Below are 21720 nucleotides of genomic sequence, written 5' to 3'. Positions count from 1 at the left end.
TATTTTAATCAAAATGCAAATAGATGTAAAGTAAAATAGAATTGAACTATTCACACTTTAATAAAATTAAAACAATATTTATGCATAGATACCATTCCACATGAAATCAAAGAATATGAATAAAAAAATAATCTGTTATAAATGACTGAGGATCATGTTGGTGCTGGTATTTCATATGCAGTGACAGAACTAAGAATAAGAAATCACAGCAGCTTATCAGACCTAACAGTGTAAGTGTCATAATTAACTTGTGACGAAATGTACCTTCTTAGCATCATGGAACAAATGAGTGGATTTCAGGATAGTTTCCAGAAGGGCAGCTAGACTGGCACCCAAGAAAATTGGCTTTTAACACATGACTCACTGTCGCACTCACTACTTAACTGAAAGCGTCGCAGCACTGAATGTCGTGTGAGACAGTGTCACAAAGTAATACTTCTGTTTCTGAACACATAATAACCTGTTACCACAACAGCTCCTGGACATCAGGAGCATTTCAAGTGGCACAGCAGAAATTAAATTCTACATTCTTCAGTATAAAACACCAAAACCACCAACAAACCTATAACAATTTTTAAATCATCACTAAAACAGTGTTTTCCCGAAATGGGGCACATTACTTATAAAGTAAAGTGAATAAATAATCCAAATAATTTAACACAATTAAAAAAACATATCAAAGTTTAGAACTACAACATAAGAACTAGAACATAGTCTAACTTCTGTTATATAGACTAATAGCCCTTGATGCTTTTGCATAATAAGTCAGGGTCATGTGACTGACACACTGACTCCGCAGGTTGGTACAAGGACAGAGGATCAGTAGGTTGGTGCGCCTTTGGTTCCAGCAGATTATGACTCTGCTATTAAAACCAGGTCGGGGTCCAAAGGAGTCTGGTCAGATAGTAAGTAGACAGTTGGTTGGGTCCAAACATGGAAAGTCAGGTGGTAAATCAGGACCAAGAGCTCAGAGCAGCAGCACAGTGATCTAGATTAGCACACAGCTCAGACAGCTGCGCACCACCCACACACAGCTTATCCCTGCGGACACACAGACACACACATATATATAAGACTTCTCTACCATCTTTGTATGGATGCTTATTTCTGTCACGAAATATAACATTAAAGGCAATTGCGACTTTTCGTTTTATAATTCTTTATTTTTTCTACACACAAAAAAAGTAAGTTATTCTGTAATTATTATTATTCAATTATTTCTACTGAAAAATAAGAGCATACAAGTTTAAACATGAGGATGTGTAAATGATGGTAGTTTTCATTTTTGGGGAACTATACCTTTAAGTTGGAAAACATTCTTTATTGTTCTTCTCTATTTAATCGGAATAGAAGGAGATAGGATGAAGGTCGCAAACAGATCAAGTGATGAAGATCTGATCTACCTAAACAGTTGTGAGTGTCCCTGATTGTCCCTGCTGTTTCACTTCACACAGGATAACTTCCGCTACGCTGCCTGAGGTTCCAAACAGGAAGTGGATGTCTCGTACACAGGAAGTGAAAGAGGTCAAGAGAAGGTGGCTGAAGAAATTACTTTGCAGAGGACACTTCAAATATTTATGAAGTTATTTTTTTTTTTACAATAATAATGAATGCTGCAGTGTCTTACTGCCAATTATAAGGGTTCTTCTTTAACTAAAATTAAAGTGTTTACATCAGAGGGCTAAAATCTAGACAGAAAACTATTTTATTTCTAAATTATGACAGATTATTATTCTTTTTTTATTCTTTATTTATTAAACATTTTTGATTTATAACTTTTTACAGCAGAGCCCGATATCTGCCCACATACAATAAAAAAAAAAACATTACAAAAATGTTACAAAACAAGTACATCTCAGGATTTCAATAGGCCTGATAAAGTATCAATAAGGTCCAACCAAAACTGTATTGTCTTTCTGGTGGCACCATGTATTTTGGCTGTGGTACACTCCAAAAGGGTAATTATGACAGATTTTGATGTAAAAATCCTAAAGAAAATTGTAAATGCACCTCAGGAAACTACTTTTTTTTTTTTTAATTCATGACCCCTTTCATCCAAGGCAAACACACTCTAAGATGGGGTGCTTTTTATATCTACAGGAAATGCTTTACCGACTATAACGAAATTGTTCCTCATGTTTAATACTAGCGTTCATGGGAAAGGAAAGGCATTTAAACAATTGCAGAAATCTCTGAGTCACAGTCACACAGGCCGCTCTCTCTCCCTGGCACAGTGGTTCACAACTGACTTGAATGAAGGCCATTATTGTGTTACTTTATCTCTCCTCCCTCTCTTTCTTGCAACCTGTTGCTGCTTGTTGCCTTATTTTGTTCGCATCTTGTGTGAATGTCGCAATGGATGTTACATAACTACCCAAAAAATGAAGGAATGCATGCACTTGTCTTTCTCCAGCGCAAACCCTCTCTGAGCTGGTTTATATAATGAAGGGTATGGTGGAAATAAAGATCTGGTCTGGACTGTAATGTTGTCTTGGCTCATTTCAAAACAATTACAGTTCTTTCTGAAAATACATTCTGTATTTTGAATGTTCTGAAGATACATTGTCAAATGTAATATACATTTTTAAAAAGAATATACATTTTTCATAATCTACATTACAATGTGACATAGCATTTATAATGATTTATTTTAGTTTTAGTGTTTTACGATTATTTATTTAGACAAGATTGAATTATAATATTGGCCATAAAATGAAAATTATCATCAGTGCATCTCTAATACTTATAACCACTATACACTATATTATTCAAAAGTCTAGGGTTAGACTAGAGATTTTAATGTTTTTGAAAGAAGTCTCATGCTGATCAATGCTGCATTTACTTTATAATAAAACAATTAAGTAAAATTGTGAAATATTATTACAATTTAAAATAAATGTTTTCAGTTTTAATATATTTTAAGATGTAATTTATTCCTGTGATAGCAAAGCTGAATTGTCAGCAGCCATTACTCCAGTCTTCAGTGTCACACGATCCTTCAGAAATCAATCTAATATGCTGATTTGGTGCTCAAGAAACACTTCTTATTATTATAATCAATGTTAAAAAAAAAAGTTGTGCGGCTTAATATTTTTGTGAAAACTGTTGTATTATATTTTTATTCTTTGATGCATAGAAAGTTCAAAATCACGGAAGGGTTGACAGAAGTGTTTTTTTTCCAAAATAAAAGTTACGCCTTCTTTCTTTGTGTGAACATTTGGGCGGCGTTATGCAAATCTTCCCACACTAAAAATTATGGGATGTGGTTTGTGGTGAACACAAAGGACTCCATTCCTTCAGCCTTGCAATTATCCGCTTCACAAGTGTTGCCATGGCAACCGTACAACATGTGGGCAGCTCCCCTTCAGCAGCGAGAAAGCCAACAGACAGCAGAATGAATGCTTTATGAAGCCAATCCTCAACAAATCAACAACAAAACAGAACATAACACCGCGGTGACGGTACTCGCTCGAAAACAAAGACGCAACACTGAACATCAGACAAAAGCTGCAGCAGCATCTCAGCCGTCACGAGTTGACAGTCAGCGCTGTGTCTGGTTGCTTGTGTCTTGTCTGGTTGCTTAGATATCAATCCCTGTTGTGAGATTTAGCACCTAGAGACAAAATGTTCATGAACATCAATGAAACAGTCTTTCTGGTACCGCAAAACATATTCTGGTGCTTTTAGCTACAGAATAACTCTGGTAAACTTAAGAGATCACCTTAAGGAATCTTTAGTCCGCAAATCAATATTACATGAGATGACGGCCCAACTGATTTCTAAAGTCTTTCTAAAGTTATGAAATGTTCAGAAAGCCGATGCAAACACACTGAAACCATATATAACAGGTCACATTGACACACAACTGATAATGTATGTTTCATGTGCATTTGTGGGGGTTATGACACCGCAGTTTGGCCACATGACCTGATCATTGCGTCTTTGTGCATTAGCAATACAGTACCAGCCAGTTCTGATCAGGCCCATTAAAGTATGCATTTGACACACGTGGATTAGTGCGTGAAATGAGGTCACAGAGTTCTTGTGTGTCGCGGCTCATTGACCGAGCTGTGGTAAGTGAGCTGCTAAAGATCAGCTGTCAACGGCTCCACAAATGTGTGTGTGATCGTGTAGCTACACTTGACTGATAAGGTTAATCAACGAACTTCTTCTTCCGCCCCGAAGACACAGACTCACAAAGCCTTGACAAACACACGCAGAGTCAAAATTTGAATAAATAATTACAAATCACAGACAAGAAACTGGAAGTGACGGTGCAAACATGACACTTTGTAAAGCATCCCAATTTAATGGCTCAAAGAACAAAAACGTTTTAACAAGGCCCAGAATAAAAATTACACTTTGTGAATATTAATCATTAAATTAAGTGACTTAGTCATGAAAACTTTGCTCTGGAGTAAAGTAACTTAACACATTTTCATAAGCCATGCTTCCACTGTAGTAGGACTGGTTAGTTTCTAGGTTAGTTAGATTAGTACACACCACAATTCATTTCAGTAAATAAGTTAGGCCTTGAGCAAAGCTTTTCCCTAAATACAATCTGCAAATTACAGCACACTGAATCCGGAATTTTGCAATTTGCAAACATTTTTTTTTTTTTTTTTACATTATACGACACTGAAATACATCTATAGCTAAAATCCTAAGAGGTATAAATGCTACAAAAGCTTAAACATTTACATTTAAGATAGTTAAATATTTACATTTGAATGTTCATAAACTAATGATCTGTTATAATATTTGCACTGTAAAGCAACTTTGAGGAGCTGAAAGTTGCTTTTTAAAATAAAATTATTATATTACATTGCAATGACAACTGCTTTTTTTAACCTCAATACAACACGGATATGCTTGCGACACATTAATACAGTATTACAGTGTATTTACTTCACTTTTTATTTTCTAACGGTCAGATTCCTTATCCCAAAATTCCTGGGAACAATTAATTAAAAAAAAAAAATTGTGGTGTAATCTGGAATTTGCATGTTAACAAGAAAAACTGCCATCAAATAGCCTGAGGTCCTAAGCTCCTCTCGCTTAATTAGCCTCTTCTATAGTAAAATGATATGAAACCACATCCTAACGCAAATTAAATATTTACAAGCGCAATCACATTAGTGTCTTTATATACTGAATAATTATCATTCATTTGTAGCAGTACTCATTTGCCTGGGGCATCATCATCAAAAACACTGGTGATATGAAAATCTTTGAGACAAGATAAAACACGCTTATGCTCTAGTTTCACAAACACCTTTGTACACTGCTGGGAATAAATTGTGAAATAACCTTACCAGAAATGTGTATACTGGATAAGGACTCAGGGGAAAGAGGTGATGTATCATTAAATGCACTCTATGTATCATTAATGCCTTCCTCATTGTTGAAGTGTGATTTAGAGCACACAAGAGGAGCGTTTTCAGCATAACCTGTTATTACACAGGTACAATATTAGTGAGAGTTATTACACAGAATGCAGCGCAATGTCAAAGCACTTGATCTATTCATCATAAGGACCTAAACCCGGTACACATAAAGCTTGCTCGCTTCTCCAGTTTGCCTGATATTAACATTCAGTGACACAGATTATGTGAAGCACACAAATCTCAAGTTTAATTAGTATAGAAGCTTATTGCCCCTAAACTTTTGAACGGATCACCAAATTGGATTTTAATATCACATGTACACAACGAGCAATGAACAGATTAAGATTCACTTTTCCATTCAATCATGCCAGGCGCAATGTCTAGGATTCCCAGAACTGTCTTCTGAGGTTTGGTTAAGATTATGATGCAATAACGCTCTTAAAGCAGAAACTGGTCCTGAGACAGTAGCTACCTGCTGAGGCCTGCTGAAGCTAGCACTGACCTGAGAACAGCATGCTGTGCTCCAGCTGAAATGCCGAAAGTGGGCGGTGTTGAAACGATCAGAACAGAACAACTGCATTACGCAAGTAGCCAGGTTAATGAAAGCAGTAAAAGCTGCGAGTATGAGTTGCAGATAAGCTAATGAGTCTGATCTATCTCATGACTCTTAACTAACCAGTATTCCTGTTGAGACACGCAATCAAACAGGTCCCTGGCAGTGAAACGTGGCTCCATAGCTGCAATCTGAAAGCAGAAAGCACATCTGTTAACGTAAAGTACACAACGTACATTCCAACACACACGTACTGCATAATCACTGCCTTAGATTTATGCTGAACGTACTGTTGATCATAAAGATTTCTTAAGTGGTTATATATTAAAAAGTCCCCCAAAATTGTTTTAATTAATTAAAATAAAATGAAAAATTCAGAATGTTGGGGCTAGTACGTTTTTTTTTTTTTTTTTGGAAATTAATACTTTTATTCATCAAGGATGCATTAAATTTATCAAAGACAATGAATATGTTACAGTATAACGCATAATGTATTATGATAATAAAAAATTACTTTGGCATTACTTGAGTTATTTGAACAGCAAAGAGTAATGGCTGCTAAAAATTCAGTTTTGACATCAAAGTAATAAATTACTATATATATATTAAAATAGAATTGTAATATTTCACAACATTACCGTTTTTAAAAAACAGTCAAATTGGTGGGCATGCATTTATTTTTAAAAATCTTACGGACTCCAACATTTTGAATGGTAATTTATAAAAAAAAATATATATATATATATATATATATTTATATATTATATAGTTACATTATAGTATTACAGTAATATATAGAACTTACATTGTTTTCTGTCACCAATTTCTCAACCTTTTGTTGTTCCATACCATATAACCATTGGCATGACTAGTCAAAAGGTGGAATTTATCTTTAGTGGCCTTTTTTTCTTACCTCACTGGTCTGAATGAAGGAGAGAAGTGACTGTGCATCTTGAACACTGCTTTCCGCTGATAACAGCCTGTGGGAGGGGAAATCTTTATCAACCTTTAATTTTACTATCACTTATATACATATTATACTCTCCTGTGCAGTTACTAGAACATTAAATGTGTATAATATTTGTGGTTATTGCCTGATATACCAATAAGAATCCTGTGTGTGCTTTTAAAATGCATCAGTGTACCAGAGCACGCTTGTATGTTCAATATTAAGCAGAAGTAAAGAGGCATCTTAAGATTACAATGAATAAATGAATCAGTGAATCTATCAGACAATCATTTGCAGGGTAGTGTTTTCTAGTGGTGAAGGATCTGAGCTGATCCTTGAACTATCACTTCTGTGCCCTTGAGTAAAGGTTGCCCTAGGGGGACTAACCCTGTAAAAAGTGACCTGTAATTGTGTTTGGTTCAGAAAATGCGTAAATTAGTAATCACTGCATTTACTCATTAACAATCAGTGTGATGTTAGAACAGAAGGAAATTTAGACAGTCACAAACACTCTAATTATAGACAGAGGGTCTAAGAGACTTGGACATGTTACTAACATGTTCAAACATATCAAGACTGAAACCCGTTTCAACCATCCAGCGATGAGGAAACAGCATAACTGCAAAAGCAGGAGCTGTTTCTGCTATGTAACAAAGCTGTGGATCTACATGTAGTACAAAAATTTGCCGCTGTTAAGATAATTTTTTTGTTTTTGAAAACAAAAAAGTTTCGAATTGCTCAACACGACTGTATTTATTTAATTAAAAATACAGTAAAATACATTTAAAATTTATATATTTTCAAATGTAATTTATTCCTGTGATGGTAAAGCTGAATTTTTTTAGAAACCATTAATCCAGTTGTCAGTGTCACATGATTCTTAAGAAATCATTCTAATATGCTGTTTTGGTGCTCAAGAAACGTTTCTTATCATTATCACAGTTGAAAACAGTTCTGCTGATTAATATGATAAATAAAAAATTCCAAATAACAGCATTTATTTCAAACAGAAAACTTTTGTAACACTGCAAATATCTTTGACCAATTTAATGCGTCCTTGCTGAGTAAAAGTATTTATTTAAAAACACCAAACATTTGAACAGTGGTGTATATCAAAAATTAAGTGATTATCACTAGAAGCAAAATATTCAATATATAAAATGCTGCGTGAAGTCAAACCTCATTTTATTTCAGCATTATGTGTAATAAAATAAAATAAAATACAATCATTTAGTGAACGGGAAGAGCTGTTTGTCTTCCTTTCACTGCATCATGCCAAACAGACCTTTTTTTCAACAATTTCTAAGTAGGCCACTACATTATTTTATATTGCTTAATGCAAACTACAGTATATTTGCATAGACTGTGTTGACACAGGTTCACAGTGCAATTTCACTGTAATTTCCACTGAGTTCAGAGCGTCACGTAGTAAAAACAGGTACAGTGCCAAAACTCTCTCTGCAGTGTTGCTTCTGTTACGCAGCATTGTGCTGCCTCCATGTGCAGTGCGAATACTGCAACCTGTTAAAATAAACATGTGCTGCTTCCATGCTACTATGCAGATCTGCTGACAGAAAATACTATCATACAAACACATTACACTGAGATATTTTTCTGAATAACCTTCAACAGATCCAGAGAAAGCTGAAAGATAGAAAGAGAGAAGAGATGGGAGAAACTGGGGGGGACTCCAAAGCATGGAGAGCTTGGACTCCAAAGGGAGGGAGAGGGGATGAGGAGGAGGAGAGAAAGAAATGTGGAGAAATTCAAGAAGCAAGACGAAGCAGGGAGCAGAAAGAAAAAGCTATTTCAGCAAGAAAGCTTGAATTATGCATGCTCTTTCTCATTCAGGGGCGCAGGAGGACAGAAAAGAATAGTGCTGTGCATTTGTGAGAGCGTGTTAGCTCTGATGACTCATCTGTCTGCTTCCTGCACATAAAAATGAGTCTAGCTGTAACCATGGAGACAGCACCTAATCTCCCTGCAAACCTTGCCATCCTGCTTTCTCAGAAACACTAAACTGAAAGGAAGGGGAAACGCAAATGCACAACAATGAAATGTGTAAAATTATATAGGGTTGATGGGTAAATGGTGACATCACTGTCAGACAGATGACTAATATAGTGGAAAGCCATATGCTTATAACTGATCGTGACTCAGATGGAGAACACTTAAAAAAAATCAAAGTGCTTGACTTGACTCTGGCGTTATTCATTAACTCACACTTCAGTTTGGAATTTATTTTCTTTTGCATCTTCCTCCAAGCGCAAACAATATAACCATATTCAGTCATAATTTATGTCAAAGACTAGAATAAAATGAACAAGTTTGTGTGCGAATCAATTTTTATGCACTGATGCATGAGTGTGAGAATAAATGAGCATACAATCAATTAGACGGACAACGCATCACAAGTTTCAAATGACAAATCATTCATTTGCATCAAGTGTACGCTTCATCTCCTCTCTCTCTGTTGAACAAAAACCTCATAGTGTAGCATTTAATGCACTGAGACGTAATCATTTATTGTGCAAAACAATAATTCGCTTCATGACCTTATTAACTTCTTAAACAACCAGAACTGAGCTGACAACACAAAATTGAGATCTTGATACATGCTTCCATATAAGAGTTTAAATTTATTAGAGACCTTATTATTTATTAGTGATTTACATACTTATTAAGAGGCTGTGAATGATACAAGGAGGAAGTTTAATATGCCAGTGAGGCAAGTTATGGCTACTATTACACTGCAACATAAATAGCTGTATCTGTGTAACTACAGCTATGACACGCTCTACAGTTTCTGCTCGCAAGACGCAGACAGAGATCTTAATTTAAAGGAAAATTTCCCATGTCATAGTAAAATCTCTCTGCCTACTGCTATGAGCTGCAAAAGCTGCAGGAATGCTGAGCAACGGAAGTGAGTCACACAGATACACTCACACAGCATCAGGGGAAGGATTTGAAAATGAGTATGTACTGACGATTATGAGGATAAAGACTGCCCCCCCACCCTAACCACGTGCAACACACACCTACCTCTGTCCTCTACATGCTCAGGTGACTAAGGACACATACTGAGTAAATTCTGCTTGGAGGCACATGATTGGAATGGTAATAGATGCTTCTAGGACTGCAGAATTGTGTGTGTGTGTTTATTAGAATGTGTGTACCTCTGAAGAGCCTCCAGCAGCTGTTTTAGTGCAGTGAAGAGTCTTTGTAGGCAGGAGAGGGCTTCCTGAGGTGGGGGTGAGGTAGATCGTTGGCTGGGCTCAGTGGCTCCTGGAGTGTAGTGGAGCGCTGAGAACAAAGCCGAACTGAAGAGAGAAACAAAACGGAAATAAACATTAAAACAACACTGTAATGCAGTGAAGTTTCTTTTTTGTTTGCTGTCGATAAAGCCTCAGTAGACAGTGTAAGACCTGATCAGCATTTCTTCTCATTCTTCAAAGTTAATATTTTAGCAGAGAGGGTTTATGAAACAAAACAAACAAAAATAATAAAACATTTTTTTAAAGAAGTCACCAAAGTTTCAAAAATACAGTAAATGGAAATATTGTGAAATTTCATTACAATTTCAAATAAAAAAAAGAAGTTTTCTTAAAATGTAATTTATTCCTGTGATAGCAAAGCTGAATATTCAGCAGCCATTACTCCAGTCTTCAGTGTTACATGATGCCTCAGAAATCATTCTGATGTGCTGATTTGGCACGCAATAACATTATTATTAATGTTGAAAACATTTGTGCTGTGTTATATTTTTGTGGAAACCATTTTTTAAAAATCTGGATTTTTTTGATAAATAGAAAGTTAAAAAGAACAGCATTTATTTAAAAATATAAATATTTAGTATTTTGCGAAACTTACTGAGCCCAAACTTTTGAACAGAAGTGTATGTTGAGAAATAAATACACTTCTGTCTTTGTCATTGACTCTCTTACCTAATCTGACACACATTGTTCCAGATGCTCTCAAATAACATCCAAACATTCTGATGTGATGTCTGAGGAGGTGTAGCTACATCCTCCTCTATGTCTGCCATTAGAGAGTCCTTATTATCAGTGTCATCACCCTCTGCTGGTGCTTTCGGAGACTGTCTCACACACACACACACACACACACACACACACACACACACACAATTCATGAGTAATTAGAATTAAACAATTATCCACTGTTATATCATAATGAGACTGACCTGTAGTCTTTCCTTTAGCATATGCAGTGTAGAGAGCGCTTGAGCTACATGACCATTGTACGGAGATCTGCCAGCCAGTGCCGACAGCAGCTCTGCAGCCAATCTCACAGCACTGATAGCAGATCTGTGCTCTATGGACCTGTCTACAGACAGACACAACACAACATTATATAGATAGATAGACAGACAGACAGAACACTTACACATGAACTAATTTAACACATGACTATCTGCAATACAGTTCAGACATATTTCTTCCGTGTCATAATATATTCTGTCCAGTCTGTCTGTTTGCTATCTTTTTTTTCCTGCTGAAGAAAGGAAGGGAGGAGAGAAGCTTAAAGGGGTCATATGATGCGATTTCAATTTTTCCTTTCTCTTTGGAGTGTTACAAGCTCTTGGTGCATAAAGAAGATATGTAAAGTTCTAACCCTAACCCTAACCTATTCTTTATAAAAGTTAAAAGAGTCAGCCACGCCTACCTAAAACGGCTCATTCTAACACGCCCCCACATACCTACGTCACTATCTGGGAAGATTTGCATAAAGCCACCCAAATGTTCACGCAAAGAAAGAAGGCGTAACTTTTATTCTCGCTGTAGTATTGTTGTTGCCGCCGCCATGTCGTGAAGGCACTGTGTTTCATTGTGAAAGCGAAACTACTTTGTTTGGCTTTACAAAAATGGACACGACTAGAAATCAGTGGTTAAGTTGTATTTACAACACTGTTCCAGAACACTTCAACCCAAATATTCAGATGTGTGCAGCACATTTTATGGAGGACTGTTTACTGATCCTGGTAGAGTAGACTACAATGCCGGCTGTTCTGACTCACAGATTGTAAGTAAGTTTTTTATATTTAAAGAGTTTTTATATTTTATATATTTAAAGCGGGTTTTTTGGGCAGTGTAGGGAGAATGGCGGGGCATAGAGGAGAAACAATAATGTACAGTATGTGGAAAATAATGTGTTTTTTGAACCTTAAACCGCATAAACACATTTCATTACACCAAATACACAAAATAATGTTCTTTTTAGCAACATCATATGACCCCTTTAAAAAAAGACAGAAGTGGGTTAAAAACAAAGTTTTACAAATGTGTTCACAGCTCTAAGTGGGAGAGAGACCTGTTTATAAAAGGTGATCGCCTCTTGGACACATACCACTAACACAAAAGAACACACAAAATGAGTGAAGGATACTCCCTCAACTCCATAAAGTGCAGTAAATCACATTTAGGCAAGAACAGGAGGGCCCTGGTACTTTTCCACCCCTCCACAAACTCCCTTCCTCCCCTCTGTTGGGCTGGGCTCATAGCCAAATGCAGCAGAGAAGAAAGGCACAGTCATACTCCTGCTGCAGTGATTGGCAGAATGAGGTCAAACTCATAACTCCACACACAACATGAGAACAGTGTGAGTGTATGAGTGTGGACCAAAACCACTAACTTAGAGATGTGCATACACACAAACAAACACCAATTACCCTGGTGTTTAGTGGGAACCATTTAAAGTAATAATTTACCCCAAAATTCTGTCATCATTTACTCTGTAGTATTTTTTCACTCTCACTGGGGACCAGCAACTGTTCAGTTACCCACATTCTTCAAAATACCTTCTTTTGTGTTCAGCAGAAGAAAGAAACTCATACGCGGTTAGAACAACTTGAAATGAAATGATGACAGAATGTTCATCTATGGGTGAGCTATCCCTTAATGACATAATGAGCAACTGTAGGACATACAAACAGCCCAGCAGGGGGAGCAGGTAGAGTAGTCCCTAAATCTATGCATTTTTGTCCTTTCTTACATAAAGATTATGAGGAAACAAACTGTGACAGAATAGAATAGAATTACTGTAATAACAAAATGACAATTCAGAGATTTTCAGATTCAACATTTTAGAAATACAATAATAAATTTGACAAAGGTGTGTCAGCAATGCAAGGTTACGTATGAATAAGATTTTTTTTTGAGAATATACATTATTGTTTAAAAGTTTGGAGTTTGTTTTTAAAAGAAGGCTCACCAAGGCCGCGTTATTTTTCCACAAATATAGTAAATACAGCAATATTGTGGATATTATTGCAATTTGAAATTACTGCTTTATATTTTAATATATTTTAAAATGTAATTTATTCATGTGATGATGAGGCTGAATTTTAAGCCATTACTCCAGTCTTCAGTGTCACATGATCCTTCAGAAATCATTCTAATATGTTGATTTGAAGGTCAAGTAACATTTCTTATTATTATCAATGTTGAAAATAGTTGTGCTGCTTCATATTTTTGTGAAAACTTTGATACATTTTTCCCCCAGAATTCTTTGTTGAATAGGAAGTTCAAAAGAACAGCATTTAATATATAAATGCCTTCACTTTTTTTTTACTGACCCCAAACATTTGAACAGTAGTGTAACAGAACAGAATTGTGGAATACAATAAAAATCTAAAATGGGACAGAACAGAATTCTAAAACAACATAATTCTATAATTAGAATATAATTATAGCACAAAATTGGGATTCTAATTTAGAGGAATAAAATTGGAATTTATTATAGTTACAGAGTTTCAGATTAAAGTAGTGTAACAAACCCACCTGAACAGAGACAGTCACTCAGCATCTCCACACAGCTGAGCAGGCTCCTCTTAATAATGCTTCCGAACACAGCTATCCAGTGCTTCTTAAAACACTTGAGCAGCCCCTCCAGATTCCACGGAGGCTTCACATACACTATCTGCATACACAAACAGATAAGGTCAAAGAGAATGGGACTACAGAGAATGTGAGACCTGAATCACACTTAAAGGCAGTGGTGGACGAAGTACACAAATCAAGTACTTGAGTAAAAGTACAGATACGTATTACGTATGATAAAGTATTACTCCAGTAAAAGTACTCCTTTTTCAATTTTACTCGAGTGAAAGTACAAAGGTACTCGATTTTTATGTACTTAAGTAAAAAAGTACTGATAGATAGATTTATTTAGCAATTTTATATAGGCTACTTAATTTAGTTTTATATTAGCACATATTTTTTATAATCCTACTGCTCAAAATACCTGGGATTTTCCCAAAATAACCACTATATGGAGTCAAGATATATTTTTGTTGTTGATATGGACTACGTTGATGAGAGTGATGTAGTAATGTTCACTATGAAGCTTACACTGCGAAGTACCTGATATTTTCAGTATGGTTATGAATAAACATTCATATCTGTTTACTCGTCTAGTTAATCCATGCAATATAAAAATGTATACTGTTGATAAACAATATAAAAGCAGACGTCACATAGGGCTAAATGCGTAGCATTTTAATAAAACTGTTAACGTTACGGCAGCGGGGAATATGAACGTGCATGAGTTATTTTATTTAATCTGTGTTATTTTAATGTTTCAGGTTTTTTTTTACCTAAAACATAGAGACACTGATGTTGATGTGTCTGCATTCAAGCATTTCAGTGGGCTTAAATATATCACCCTTTACAGCACATTTAGTTCACAAACAACTGACAGTTTTGACCTAAATATGATTTTCAGTTACAATAATTAATCCTAAAATTCGACAGTAGTAACTTACTTTTAGCAGCATCAGTCACACGCGCTCACAAGATCTCCCGGTTCTTACTTGTGAATTCAGTTCACTGGAGACACGCACTAAATGGTTCATTTGAATCAGTGAATTGTCGACTCGAGAACAGCTGCAATCGGTTCATTCTAATTCGTAAATTATTCGTTTGGTGCGATTTGCGAACCGATTTAAAAGGTTCATTGAAAAGAATCAGTTTGTTCTTGAATCAGACACCGCTTCTGCGTGTCGGAGCACGTGATATATTATAAGGAGTAACGATATGTTTTATGAAATGTAGTGAAGTAAAAAGTACGATCTTATGCTTTGGAATGTAGTGAAGTAAAAGTAAAAGTTACTCAAAATAAAACTACTCTAGTAAAGTACATATACTTGAAAAATTTACTTAAGTACAGTAACGTACTGTAAAGTAAAGTAAGTAAAGTAAGTAAAACTACTCCGTTAAAGGGTTACCACCCAAACCACTGCTTAAAGGGTTAGTTCACCCAAAAATTAAAATTAGCCCATGAATTACTCACCCTCAAGTCATCCTAGGTTTATATGACTTTCTTCTTTCAGACGAATCCAGTCGGAGTTATATTAAAAATTGTCTTTGATCTTTCAAGCTGTTTAATGCCACTCAGTGGGTGTTGCATGCATCAGTCCAAAAGAAGTTAAATAAAAAGTGTCCATCCATTAAAAAAAGTGTCTCCTGTAGCGAATCGATGCGTTTTTGTAAGAAAAATATCCATATTCAAAACGTAATAATCACTTTAATGTAGCTTACGCCAACAGTCCTACACGGAAGCAGCTCCGGGCAGATGACGAATGAGGTCGGCTTTGCGCATGCGCCGGTGAGTCTCGTGAAAACCAACGTTTGTTTACAGGATTCAAAGGAAGCAAAGTTCCCTTACTTTAGCAAGGGAAAACCAGTTTCCTCTTGGCTTATATCGAAATCCTCCGACATTCTTCTTTACAAATCCTCATTTTGTACTTCTAATAAGTGACTGTTGTTTTGTTTTGATCTCTCCCTTGCGCTTCCGCATTCGTCACTTCTGAGCGGCACATGCGCAAAGCCGACCTCATATGTCATCCGCCCGGAACTGCTTCCGTGTACAACTGTTGGTGCAATTAAAGTGATTATTACGTTTTGAATATGGATATTTTTCTTACAAAAACGCATCGATTTGCTACAGGAGGCCTTTTTTAATATAACTCCGACTGGATTCGTCTGAAAGAAGAAAGTCATATACACCTAGGATGACTTGAGGGTGAGTAATTTATGGGCTAATTTTCATTTTTGGGTGAACTAACCCTTTAAGAGGAGCAGCTCTTAATTTAAACTTCATAAAAAATTTATAGATCAATGTGTGCAGTCGTACCTCAGTCCACAGTTCTCCAAAAGCCGCCTTCATCTCTTCCTCCAGCACCTCTGACAGTGCCTCCTGGAGGCAGGACTCCAACAAAGACACACACTCGCTCAACTGTCGTTCCTCTGCTTCATCACTGCATTTATTCTTTTGTGATCCTTTCTCCTCTGCTTGATCACACAGGGAGGTGGCAACAAAATTACTTTACATTCAGGCCTTTGTAACTAAAGAATTAAAAAAAAAATGCTACTAATGAAGGAAAAACTGTGACACAGTAACTGGACCTTTCTCTACAGGTTCAGCTGGGGGCGGCACAGCGGGTTGAGCATGAATGTAATTTAGAATTGTAGATCTGGTTCCCTCCACTTCTTTTACCAAGTCTACCTTACTTAAGGCCTTCACCCCACTGAGCAGAGCCTTGCTGCACAAGTTCTTATCATTGCTACAAAAAGAAACCAGAAAGAGAGAGAGAGAGAGAGAGAGAGAGAGAGAGAGAGAGAGAGAGAGAGAGAGAGAGAGAGAAGACACGCATAAACAGAACGACGGATATGACAAAGTGGTTTTTGGTATCACAATGCAATTTTATGACACAGCTGTAAAACACTTTTTAACACTACTTTGGAATCACACAACCGGTCTTATAATTTAATATGAATAATTTTAAAATAATGCAGTGCTATTTTAATATATTTTATAGTATTTATTCATATTTTGAATTTGGCCTTTATTTTTTCATATTTTCAGTTGTCAAATTTAAGTTTTTCCATCTAATATTTATACTTTGACTTTAATTCAGTTAACAAAAACGAATAATGCAGCTGAGTGGTAACGTCTTTAATTATACAATTGTTCAAAGACTTTTTTTTAATTATACAATTAATTATCATGAACTTTAAATGAAATAAGAAATAAAATAATTAGGTTTTTTTATTCAAACGGAAATGCCCCTGCAGTTGATTTATATTGCCCCTTTACAAAGTGTGCTTCTTTTTACATTTCTTGAAAAATAGACACACAGTACAGGCACATCACGAATACAAATAATAATGCATCTCAGGATAAGAATCACTCACCAACAGCTTGAGATGCCTGCTGCATTGACTGGCCCACAAGTCTGGGCTCCTGATTTTTTAGGCAGCTGTAAATGTAGTGGACAGCTGGCCTGGCTTTGTATTCCACTTTGCTGGAGAGTTTACCACTCTTTAGATAGTCCAACTCCTGCAGCACCACCCATGGGATCAGCAAAGTGGGGAACCCCAGCCCTGTGATGAGGATGTTCCGAGTGAAATGTTGCATCCACATAATTCTTCCAATGTTTTAAAGTTAAAAGCTAGTGACTTAAAATCTCTCTTTTTTTCTTACCACCGAGACCATGTGACCTAATCTTCTTCACAAACTCCAGGTGGCTGAGCAGCACATTGGTATCCAGAACAATAAGCAGGGCCTGTTTATGTTGATCTTCACATGTATGAGTTAAACGCACAAAGACACAATAAAGCATAACTATGCACCATGATTCAAATAAAAGAATCTTTACAACAAGGTGCATACTGCTGGACATTACTAACTTGAGGCCCGTACACCAAGGATGATAACGATAACAATAAAGATATAATTTTAAATCGCTCTAAATGTAAATAACTAGCACAGTCCACACAACAACTACGATGATAACGGCACCAAGGATATTGTTGGAATCACTTTCGCAATTATTTTTTTCCAGCCGATGAACGATAAAAACATTGACATCCGTTCAAACACTGACATATTTATTTTTATAGTTATCATTCTTGGAGAGTGAACGGGCCTTTAGCTATTCCAGTAATAAGTTATTTAAAGGGGTCCTATTATGCTTTTTCACAAATCTCAAAGTCCACTCCAAAGGGAGATATTTAGTTTTTTAAAAATCCATTTTCAAGAAATACAGCAAATGGCTCGTTTGGACTACAGCGTTTGTTTTCCGGGCTTTGTGATATCACAAAGCGGCTCATTGGAATATCATTACAAATAATTCCCGCCTACAGAAATTCGAATGGTTGGGGGGTGGGGAGGGCGAGGTCGTGGTTAGAACGCTAGGTTGAGTCAGCGCATTAGACGAGACGATGAAGAAGAAGTGCTGCTGCAGAGTTAGTGCATCAGAGAAAACCAAGAAGAAGAGCTGCTGTGCTGTAGCCTCAAATTTTTGGCATGTCTAGAACAGCGGTTCTCATTTCCAGTCCTCGCGTACCCCCGCTCTGCACATTTTGTATGTTTCTCTTATTGCTTCATACGTTTGTTATATTTGACTGTAAGTGCCCTGCGAAGTGGACATTATAACCCAATTTGCTATTGTGTGCTGCGCATTTTACTGAGGACAGCTTCCACAACACGAGTGAGTAGTGCCGGATTCGCCAAAAGCTTTTGTTGAATGATGGAAAAAGGGGTGGGGCAGTACTGAAACACCGTCTAAGCTGTTCACCAATCACAAAAATAATTCATAGGTGACTTTACTAAGCATTGTGCCGGCACCCTCTTCTGGAGCGTCAATGTCCATGCAGGTGAGCTCTCCGCAGTTCTTTATCAAGTTCACCTCCAGTCGCCTCTCAGAGCGTGCCAGATGAAGCTCCTCCACCAGCTCCATCTAAACAATGAACGAAAGAGAATGAGAAACATACACATCCACAAGACTTCATTCTAAAATCAGAGGCACGTTGTTAACCTCGTGGTCGCAGTCAAGGGTCTCTGCAGCCTCCTGGAGAGTTACCTGAAATCATACATGGGTATGTTAGAGATATGTTACAATTCAGCATCATTAATAATGTTCAAATTCACTGTCATTTCCACTTAAATACAATCTAAAATTGACCATATTCTCTTTTTTGTTGTCTTCAATACCTTGAGGACTATTGGATAATGTTAACCGGTACCCCAATAGCCTTATAGCCACTGTTTTAGTGAACTCTTATACAGATCTGACTGTATTCTGCTATAAAACTGTGGTGGAAATTTTTCATGGAGAATTAAATGTTTTACTTGAAAAGAGTGCTAATGAAAGTTTTTAAAGAGTATGGAAATATTTCTTATGTTGCAATCTGAAATGTACTGTGCAGCCATAGAGGGAAATGGGACAAGTGTATGCTACAACTAGTTTGTCTTATGATTCAGTCTAGATGGAAAGTAACTAATGATAGAGATGCTTAGAAGAGAAGTGAGTGAAAACAATCAAATTGAAGAAAATATGTCATCCTTACTATTTCTATGCATTTCTTAAAATATAAATATGTGTATAATCGTTTGGTTGAAGAGTCACTTACATGTTGTACCTTGCAGGAAGTATTGCTCGGCGTTGTGGCCTCTCTTGTTTTGTCAGTGTGTGTCTGCTGGACTGTCTGGACTGGTTTGCAGTGAGATGTAGACAAAAGATGTGACAAGCTAAGAGAAGAGGGTTTATGAGAGGTTCGAGAAGAAACCTCTTGAAGCCTCTGACCTTGCTGTGAGATGAGAAATTTGTGTTTAGATGGAGTAGAATCAGGGAAAGAAGGCTGAGTGGTACTTTGAGTCCTGCTATATGAAGAATTCACATTACACACATCCGTGTTTGTCCAAGCTTTAACAGCAGTGACCTTCTTTGGGATCTTGAAACTGACATTTGCTGTGGGACCAACCAGGGATGGCCTTTTTTCTCCTAAGATTACACCGGGGACATTGCCCAACTGCACATGATCTAGCTTCTTGGGTGAAATATCTTCTGGTAATTTCAGTTTAGAGCCTACATGTTTCACTACTGGCAAAGCTTCTTTGGAGTTGCCTTGAGAACTCTGTGCACCAACATTATGGTCAATCTTCTTGGACCTCCTGGCCACCAACGTCTTCCTCGTTTCCTTTTGAACTTCAGAATGAGATTCTGCATGTACAGCATTGGTCATGTTTTTGATGTCTCTTCGTTTGGGTTCAGCATGAAGCTCTGTTGACAACGGCCTTTTCATGAGTTTCCTCCTTTTCTCTTGTGGTTTCTCAGGGGAACAATCATCCTTTGCAGGTGTCCGCCTGGGATACTCTGCTGTGGATCTCCTCGATACCAGCTCCTGTCTCTTTTTCTCCAACTCTTTTGAAGAAGGCTGATTTGTTGCAGCATGCCTGCTCGAGCTTCTCCCTGAGATATGGGGACTTGCTTTTTCATGCTTGACTTTATGATTCACTTGCTCCTTCTCATGTGTGACAGGTGACTTGAAAACTGGCCTGGAATTCTCTGTTGTTTGGCTTTCTCGGGATCTTTCTTCCCTGCTCTTGCTGTCTCTAAATTTTGCTTTCTTGAATCCTCTTTCAAATCCTCTTGCTGATGTTGAGTCAGTGGCTCTCCTCTCTTTAGCTCTGTCTTTGTCAGAACTGCAAATCATTAGAAAATAAGTCAGTGGTAAGTTTTCTTGAATAGATAACTCTCACGGTAACTCTGGCGAGAAAACGGTGATTGTGGAAATATAAAAATGTGATCTGATTTACTTTTTGTCGTTTAGGTTCTATGTTTTATTTACATTAATTATGCTGATCATTTTTTTAACTTGTGCATTGCACTATTATTACATTGTGTTATGCTGAAGCAGGACCTTCTGTAATAAATGCTGATGGTATAACACCTGTAAGCAAGACATGTATCTGATGAACTTGTATTAAGAACATCTACTTACTCTCAGGTGCACTTGGAAGTGCTACGCAATTGTTTGCCATCGCATGTGAAGTACTGTATTTGCTTAATGCAGATTTAAAATGCAGAATCCTATAACAAGTAATCATTGATTAAACGCATTACTGTTTTTATCATCAACTTTTATTGTATTCTGGTTATAACGGAATCAATTTCAGTCAAAGGTTTCATGATTTTTTTTGAAGGGGCAATGAAAGAATTTTACTTGCCCAACGGAACAAGTAACTTAGGCTGATTAAAACGTCAGCAACCAAAAAAAAAAACTAACCAAAAAAACACAGAAACTTCGGTGAGAATAGTTCTTGTTTTATAACGGCGTTTGATACTACATCATGTAAGTTAATTACGATAACAAAGTAGCGCCAGTTGAGGCTCTTGCAACCTGTCTGTGAGAGAAATCAAATCAAATAAGGGCAACAGCACACAAAGAGGAAAGAAAACAAACATACTGCGGTACAGTCAAAATATTGAGTTTTTATATTTATAACATGATAGTTAAACAACGGCACAATTATAAGCTCGGTTGCAAATGTGACATTGATTTTTTATAAAACAGTTCAATAAACAACTGTTAATTTAAAGTGACTTACATTTTAGACATAATGACAGTTTATCTCGCCAACGAGAAGAGTTCCAAACAAATATACTGCAGAACTTGCACATCTTTGAGCAGCAGACTATGTTCTTTCGTCGATGAATGATTCAGCGTTTTCGAACGAATTGTGTGAGTCAGTGGTACAAATGGACATATTCATAGTTACTTACTTCATACTTGAATGCATCAGCCGTTTGAACAAATCGGTTGAATGAATGACTGAATGATTCACTCATTAAGACAGTCACTTGCCGACACCTACTGGCGGTTTAGTTTTATATTCAAGCATCATTGCTTTTTTCCAGCATTTCCTATTTGTATATTCACAAAATTAGATTTTAAATATTATTCTCATAACGTTATTCATGCAGTTGTAATTTTGCAACATAAATGCATTCATGATACTTCTGAGCTTCT

General features: G+C 36.6%; 1 pseudogene; it reads right to left on the bottom strand.

Annotated features, from left to right (window-relative positions):
• Window positions 1–21478, bottom strand: LOC107553431 (transcriptional protein SWT1-like; annotated as a pseudogene).
• Between the last annotated feature and the right edge of the window lie 242 nt (window positions 21479–21720).

Source organism: Sinocyclocheilus grahami, unplaced genomic scaffold (genome assembly GCF_001515645.1).
Source record: "Sinocyclocheilus grahami isolate Dianchi unplaced genomic scaffold, SAMN03320097.WGS_v1.1 scaffold473.1, whole genome shotgun sequence".
Classification (NCBI taxonomy): Eukaryota; Metazoa; Chordata; class Actinopteri; order Cypriniformes; family Cyprinidae; genus Sinocyclocheilus; species Sinocyclocheilus grahami.
The sequence above is the reverse complement of the archived record's forward strand: the minus strand, read 5'-3'. Positions and strand labels throughout refer to the sequence as shown.